This window comes from Hypanus sabinus, chromosome 6 (assembly GCF_030144855.1).
Source record: "Hypanus sabinus isolate sHypSab1 chromosome 6, sHypSab1.hap1, whole genome shotgun sequence".
Classification (NCBI taxonomy): Eukaryota; Metazoa; Chordata; class Chondrichthyes; order Myliobatiformes; family Dasyatidae; genus Hypanus; species Hypanus sabinus.
Window position 1 is genome coordinate 37,436,708 of NC_082711.1, and position 8,797 is coordinate 37,445,504.

Below are 8,797 nucleotides of genomic sequence, written 5' to 3' on the forward strand. Positions count from 1 at the left end.
GTAGATTGAGAGATCACTTCGCTGAGCATCTATGCTTCGTCTGCCAGGAAAAAAACAGGATCTCTTGGCAACCACCCACTTCAATTCTACTTCCCATTCCCATTCCAACTTGTCTGTCCATAGCCTCCTCTACTGTTGTGATGAGGCTACATGCAGGCTGGAGGACCAACACATTATATTTTGTCTGGGTAGCCTCCAATCTGATGCATGAACTTCAATTTCTCAAACTTCCAGTAATTCTTCCCCCCCACCCCTTCACCATTCTCATTCCCACTTCCCTCTCTCACCTTATCTCCTTACCTGACTATCACCTCCCTCTGTTGCTCCTCCCGCTTCCATGGTCTTCGACCCTCTCCTAAAATATTCTCCCTTCTCAATCCTTTATCTCTTTCACCTATCAGCTTCGCAGCTCTTTAGTTCACTCCACCCTCTCTCCAAGTTTCACATCACCTGCCACCTTGTACTTCTTCCTCCCTTCCCCCCACCTTCTTGCTCTATCTTTTCCAGTGCTGATGAAGGGTCTTGGCCCAAAATGTCAACTCTTTACTTTTTTCAATAGATGCTGGCTGGCCTGCTGAATTCCTCCAGCACTTTGTGTGTGTTGGTTGGATTTCCAGCACCTGCAGATTTTCTTGTCTTGGTCACCTTTCTATAGGAAAGATGTAAATAAGATGGAAAGAATGCAGGGAAAATTTACAAGGATGTTGTCGGGCTTGAGATCGTGAGATATAGGGAAAGGTTAAATGGGATAGGACTTTATTCCCTAGAACGTAGAAGATTGAGGGGAGATTTGATAGAGGTATACAAAATTACGAGGGATATAGATAGGGTAAATGCAAGCAGGCTTTTTCCACTGAGTATGGGTGAGACTAGAAATGGAGGTCATAGGTTCAGGGTGAAAGGTAAATTGTTCAAGGGGAACATGAGTGGGAACTCCTTCACTCAGAGGGTGGTGAGATTGTAAATCGAGCTGCCAGTGCAAGTGGTGCATGTGGGGTATTAAGAGAAATTCGGATGGATAATGGAGGGAAGGGGCATGGTAGGCTATGGCTCAGATGCAGTTCAGTGGAACTAGGCTGTTTAATGATGCAGCACTGGCAAGATGGGCTGAAGGGTCTGGTTCTGTATTGTTGCGCTCTCTGACTCTATGGCCCAAGAAATCAAAGTATTGAGTACAGGAGTTGGGATGTTATGCTGAAGTTGTATAAGATGTTGATGAGGCTTAATTTAGAGTATTGTGCGCATTTCTAGTCACTGCCTATTAGAAAGGTATCAATAAGATTGAAAAAGTGCAAAGAGAAGGTTCAAGGACTTGAGGACCTGAGTTATAAGGAAATGTTGAATAGATTAGGAATTTATTCTATAAACTTTAGGAGAATGAGGGGTAATTTGATAGAGGTGTACAAAATTACGATGGGTACAAATAGGGTAAATGTAAACAGGTCTTTTCCACTGAAGTTGGGAGAGACTACAACTAGACGTCATGGGTTAAGGGTGAAAGGTGAACTGCTTAAGAGGAATATGAGAGGGAACATCTTCATTCAGAGGATGGTGAGAGGGTGGAATGAACTGCCAGTGCAAGTGTTGCATGCAGGATCGATTTCAACATTCAAGAGAAATTTTGATAGATACATGGATGGGAGGAATATGGAGGGCTAGGGTCTGGGTGAAGGTCGATTGGACTAGGCAGATTAAAAGTTTGGCATGGAATAGATAGGCCAAAAGGCCTATTTCTGTGCTGTAGTGCTCTAAGACTGATTTTAAGTTAACTGCAGATGATGATATAACTGCTGTTTTACCTTTTTTTTTAATTCAGCCATGCAAAGATTAAAATTGACTGAAAATTTATTTGGTTATCATAGTGTCTAACAATACAAAATAAGATTTTGAGTGTTTTGGCTTGAGTGATTTCTGAAAAGAATTCTCACTTCAAAGTCTGTCTATCAGACAAAGATAACATTTTTCTGAGAATTAATGCAGGAGGTACATTTGATGGAATGAATTTCATCCACCATCTTGCAAAGATTCAAGTGCTGTTTTAGAAAAATGAAAATAATTTTTCAAACAACTTACTACTTACCGGTTGCTTTTAATTCAAAACTGTCTCGAGAATGTTGTTTTTGGCAGAGGATGGGAGGTTGCACTCAGAACAGAAAGCACACCCAGTGTGCCATTCTTTGACCTGACCTGATGAGCAAATAGTGGGTAGAAGAAGCTAACTCACAGAGAATCCTCCTATTGACAAACCACTTGGAATACAGTTTATTTTATATAAACAATACCCTGATTCATTAGGGAGATGACTGTAACACTTCATTGCCAAATCCCCTATCCAAGCACTGCTCCAGGTTAGATTATATCATTGTCTAAGCAAGACACGGCAAGGATATCTCATCAATCCAAGTCATGAGAAGTTCTGGACAGACAACCGTCTAATCTGTTCTGTTACGTCCATCAGCTTCATCCCAAAATAACACCAGCAACAGAAAAGCTGTCACTGTAACATCATTGTTGAGCGTCTAAAAGAATGCTCAAAGTTTGATCCCCTTGGAGAGTGCAGCACAGACAACTTGTTGGCTCCCAACCAAATGGAGCTGAAATCTGCCATACTAAGCACTTGTGAACGCGTTCTCATCTTCTCCACCAGAAAGCACCGGCTAGATGAGAATGATCAGGGGATGCAGGAGCTGAGTAAATGCAAATTCAGCATGCTCTAGGATTTGAAATTCCAATTTACCTCAAGGAAAAAGAAACAGACTTACAGGCAATTGAAAGCCAACGAAACCCCATAACCTGAAGGAGAGATGATGGGAGGAAAAATTCCAGGAGATTCAGCAAGTCGCTAGTAACCACAACACGTCTTTTCTTCACATCTGTCAAGGTCATTGTCGGTCAAAGCACACCAAGACCCCATCCTGCTGAGGGAAAGTTATGGAGACGAGCTCATTAAGAATGGATAGTTTATACTCGCTGGAAGGAACTTTCTCAACTCAGCTGTGACATTGCCCTTGACCTGAGTACCCCTGACTCCATCCCTGAAGATATTCAGTCGAGCCACAATGGCACTCTCTAATGGACAGGAAGTCCAAAAGGCCATATGTAAACAGAAAAGCAACAAAGGTTCACGAGTAGATAACGTCTCTGCTGACATTATAGAATTTGTCAGAAATAAACTTAAGAAGTACGGTATATTTAAAAGCTCACCCCCATATCAGAAAAGAAGGGAGCTTAACAGGAGAGTGAAGCGACACCATTGCTGTGAAATCTTTACTTAGGGAGGTAAATTCATCTGCAGACGCTGCAGAGTCTTCCAGCTCATTGCCACACGAAAGGTAACAGTGCCCAAAGAGCTACTGTCCGAACCACAGCGAGGATTATTCAAGATTCAAGATTGTTTATTGTCATTCTTCAGTCCACCAATGTAAAGAGAACAAAATGATTGTTACTCCAGATGCGATGCAGCATAAAAAGCACAATACACATGAAAAAAAGCAAAATATATAAATATAAAAGCAATCCTGTAAAACACGATGTAGTAACTGTTGTGTGTGGCCCCCTATACATATGATGAGCTTATATACATAGACTGAATGTAGGTACATAAAGTGACGCTAAGTGCGAGGCTATCTGGGTATAAGGTGACTGACAAGAAATGGTAAAAGCAGCAGTAGGCCAATGACTCTGTCAGTGTAGGTGTGAGATGTGGAGTGTTAGCATGATGTGGCAGCGCATGAGAGGATGAAGAGTATTAAGCAACTCTGTAGAGGGGTCCTGCTGAAGAGTGTCAGCCTGAAACGTCGACTGTACTCTTTTCCATAGATGCTGCCTGGCCTGCTGAGCTCCTCCAGCATTTTGTGTGCGTTGCCTGGATTTCCAGCATCTGCAGACTTTCTCTTGTCTCTGGAGAGGAGTGGCTGATATGTGTGTGGTGGTAGTGGGAAATGGTGGGGCGGGTTAACCGGTGGCGGCCTAGATCAGCCTGACGGCTTAGAGGAAGCAACTGCTTTTGACTCGCATGGTCCTGGCATGGGTGCTGCACAGTCTCTGCCCTGATGGAGGGTGGGTCTTCTCATGGTATCTATTTGGAGGCACAACGTGGGAAATAGAAGAGGAGGGAGGGGGAAGGGAAAAGAAGAAATTAAATTACCAGAAGGAGAAATTGATGTTCCCGATATTTCCTCATTCTTACTGAAATACTACAGCTAATAAATCTCCCTCTGGAGAGGAGCTACATGACAAATGGGAAACTATTCAACCACCATCACTTCCTACCCAGAACCAAGGGCAGTTCAGTTTCTGTCAATGAACTGCTTGGTACAGAAAATGTGCGTGTTTGAATAACAGTCTCTACGTCAATGGAACTCATCCAAAGACTGTCATAAGCTCTTACAGCACCAAAATAGGCTCTTCAGCCCATCACATGCACGATGACCAATGCATCCATTCATACTAATCCCATTTATTAACATTAGGTACATAGCCTTTTATGCCTTAGCACAAAAGCAAAGACTAAACAATCCTAAAGGACAGGTCTTAGAACATAGAACATAGAATAGGACAGTGCATTACAGGCCCTTTGGCCCACAATTTTGTGCTGACCCTTAAATCCTGCCTCCCATATAACACCCCACCTTAAATTCTTCCATATACCTGTCTAGTAGTCTCTTAAATTTCACTAGTGTATCTGCCTCCACCACTGACTCAGGCAGTGCATTCCACGCACCAACCACTCTCTGAGTAAAACACCTTCCTCTAATATCCCCCTTGAACTTCCCACCCCTTACCTTAAAGCCATATCCTCTTGTATTGAGCAGTGGTGCCCTGGGGAAGAGGCACTGGCTGTCCACTTATCTATTCCTCTTAATATCTCATATATCTCTATCATGTCTCCTCTGATCCTCCTTCTCTCCAAAGAGTAAAGCCCTAGCTCCCTTAATCTCTGATCATAATGCATACTCTCTAAGCCAGGCAGCATTCTGGTAAATCTCCTCTGTACCCTTTCCAATGCTTCCATATCTTTCCTATAGTGAGGCGACCAACCTAACCTGCACCCTATTGAGAGAATCAAAGTTAAAGTCCACCAAAGAACTTAGTGAAATGTGGATCATTTGCATATCTCCAGAGCCATGACTGAGCAAGATGTTAATGAAGAGATTCACCATCACCTTAAAAGCATCAGTATATCTTAAATTCAACTCAAAGCTTGCTGGGCAATGATGATCAACCTGTCCTCCTGTTATTTATAAATCATGAGTTACCTACAGCAGGCTACGCAAAGTACTGGTAAGTTACTATCTGTGATGCCTCCTGAAGATCCTTGAACCTACAGTTAGGGTTAGTGAACAATACCAGCAATCCCTCCCAAACCAGTATCTCTTGCACTGGGGCCCTAATTGCCATTTCCATTAGATAAATTAATTGATTCACAAAACCAGCACACCATTCTTGAATTTTGTGATGGAATGGCATTCCAAGAGGACAGAGGGAACAATTAAATGTACTCCAACATCTATTTGGAATCCCTGTTCCATGACTGCTCAAAATAGAAAGAGCAGATTATGGAATATCACTGAGAACCTCAAGGCCCATTGTCTGGACAACACTGAAGACCCACGTTAGTAGCAAAAAGAGTTAGCAACTCCTAAACTACTCATGCTTGCACTCTGTCAACTATTTCCTAGCCTCACTGTGGATGAGTCTGTGGGTCTCACACTTGTTTCATCAGCCTCCTCAGAATTTATAAATCTAGACAGGTAGCAACCTGTCTTCGATTCCAACGCACTGCCAAAGATAAAGACAATAAGTTTAAATCTTTATTATAATGCAAATGCTGAAAAAATAATGTCATCTGGACAAGCCTGCTAATAGGATTAACTGAATCACACAAGGTGCCATAGAAAATTTATAGCATTCACATAGAAATTAGCTTTCTTAATTGAATTTACTGAGCACATGAATGATGACAGGAAAATAGCATCTTGACCTCGGCAGGTGACTTCAAATAATTCTTATTCTTAATCCAAGGAATAGGAAACGGTTGATCAGCGACATTACCATCAATTTCAAGAGACTAAGAGCTGGCTGTGATGGAATCTGTTACTTGATTATCTGTACATCAAACTACCATTTAGCTGTAACCAAGGGTGAGTCTGTTCTTATTATTTTTGAAATGAAAACAAGTTAACCATTCCTTTTGTTAGTGTCTATAAAGAAGACCTTGGCTCAGGAATTCAACTGTGCAATTCTGAAAAAAAGCTGCATTGTGAAGTTAAAAAATACATTAAGCAATTTTCTGCACATTTCTTGTGTCTTAGAGCAAGTCATTAACCCCAGATGCTCATTTTTAGGTTTCTGTGCTTGCTAACCCTGCTTCCCTATTGTCAAACTCATCCATATGCTCGAGAGAAGTTCGATACCAAACTTCAGCTCCAGCAAGCCTTTCAAACACAGCGCTTTGAATAATACCATTTGTTGTTCACTTGCAGAAGGAGCAGCTTTTACTAGCTCTGTAGGGTCAGAAATCACATCACATAGAGGGACAATCATATTGAAGCTACATTCGTAATTAAACCACTCCACGCTATTTCTCCCAGCACAGCTCACTCTGTACGTGAACCACATAATTAATGACCCTCCTGACTTTTTCAGACGTTCTGTTGCAACCACAAATGCCTTCCAATATCTGGCCTTGACACGCCTTTACATGGATGACATGAACACAAAAATTGCAACTCTTAGGCACTGCTGCACAGGAACACAGGAAGACACCCAGTCAGAGGCGTTTGTTAACCATACCCAACACTTTATCCAAACTGGCTTTACAAGGGCTCAAACCTTTATCTGCACTTCAAGTCATGGAGTCTCAGAAATAGTATTGTACTGTACAGAAATGTGCCCTCCAGTCCACATTTTTGCCCATCAACACGAGTAATACAGTATTTCCCAACAGAGCAATGGCCATACAGGTTGTGCTTCACAGGACATCAGCATACATACCAGTGACTTCCTACAACCTCAAATGCAAGCTCACCTAGTATCTTTAATAATCACATGGCAGAAATCAAGCTCATATAATTCTCAGCCGCCTCGTTTAGGAGCCAGTTAACACGCATGAAAATAATGCAGACAGATTTCTGGTCTCTCGTATCTTATTACAAAGAATATATTCAAAACAAAATAATTACTTCCTGTTCCCAACGTGTAAGAGTAGTTTACTGATCACCAGTGCACTAGCCAAGTTATTGACACTCTCCAATTTCCCCAGCAGCCCACAGGAACAGACAGAGTGGGTACACGGTCATTACAGGGTTCCTGCATACTGACAGTTTCCTACCTGGAATACCTGGCTATTACCTTGGATTATCACTATCATTGTAACCAACAGTCCTGTTCTAGAAAGGACACCCCTTTTTTTAATTTATTGGGAAATTGTGCTCAGCAATATCTTCTCCAGTATTCTGAAGTTCGATGTTAGCAACCCTATCTTCTATCGCCTCCCAAGTGGAGCCCCGTTGTTTCTGTGATCCCACCAGTGCCCACAGTAAACCGGGAAGCCCATTTCCTGATTTGGAGAGTCACTGGTGCAGCCACAGAGAAGACAACAGCTGGGAGTGTGCTGGGGGTGTAGAGTGCATGCCCCTCCGAAGACTAGGTAAAGAGCTGCATGTCTCACTGCTGGCAGCACAGAGGAGTTCGAACAAAGATGTCTGTTGTTCTTGAAACAGAGTGGGATTACATCAAGTAACCCAGCAATGCTATTTTTCAGCTGGCGTGAACAAACCACAATATTTTAACAGCATTTTAAAACATCCTTAGGGAGCTGGGTAGGGAGATGTATTTTAACATGCATGAAAATAATGCAGACAAACTTCTGGTCTCTCGTATCTTATTACAAAGAATATATTCAAAACAAAATAATTACTTCCTGATCGCAACGTCACCATTGAATGTGTAAGAGTAGATGTGGATGGGGACGGCGAGAGGAATAATTTTGAGTGTCCTGGTGGTGTACTGTGCTCTTTCACTTCCAGTCTATTTGAACAAATTTAATAATTTATTTCAGAGAGAATCCATTTTGAAAACAGGAGATAGAAGTTACTTGTAGATTCTGCAGTTCAGTCTGCATTACCTCACTGAAGGCACAGCCACTGTGGGATGATGACTAACTTACTTGACTTTAAATCCAGATCCATAGACAATTAATCTGGAGTTCAAATCACACCTTGAGACCTGGGGAATTTAAGAAATTAATAAATCTAGAATGATGGAGCTCTTGGGGTATTGTAAAACCTGTCTGGTTCACTAAGTTCCCATCAGGGAGAGAAATCTGCCTTCCTTAACCATCATACCTGATCTGTACCTCCAGACCCAAGACATCATACTGACCTTGAAATAGTTTGGCAAGGCTCCCTATTCAGTCCAATTAAGGATGAACAATAACATCTGGCCTTGCTAACCCACTCCTGAAACCAAATAAACAAAAAAGAAAGAAATCCATTTGCACCCATAAGCAAAGTCTGCTCTGCACTTTCAGTAACGTTATAGAACAAGGACCAAAATATTTCTAAGGAAATTCACCTCCGGCTCTTTTGCTTGGAGATGCAGTTATATTAGCCAAAGGGTTAAGACAGATCCCCGGATTAAAGGGTTTTCCTCTTTCAATTTCTGGATATAATGCACAACCTTGGCTATTGTTATTAATCAACATTATTTGAATATGGCAGGTGGGACTAAAAGAAAGACTTAGCAGATTTTGCACACTAAAGCACAATTAGAAGCACCTTGTGTGAACAGAGGG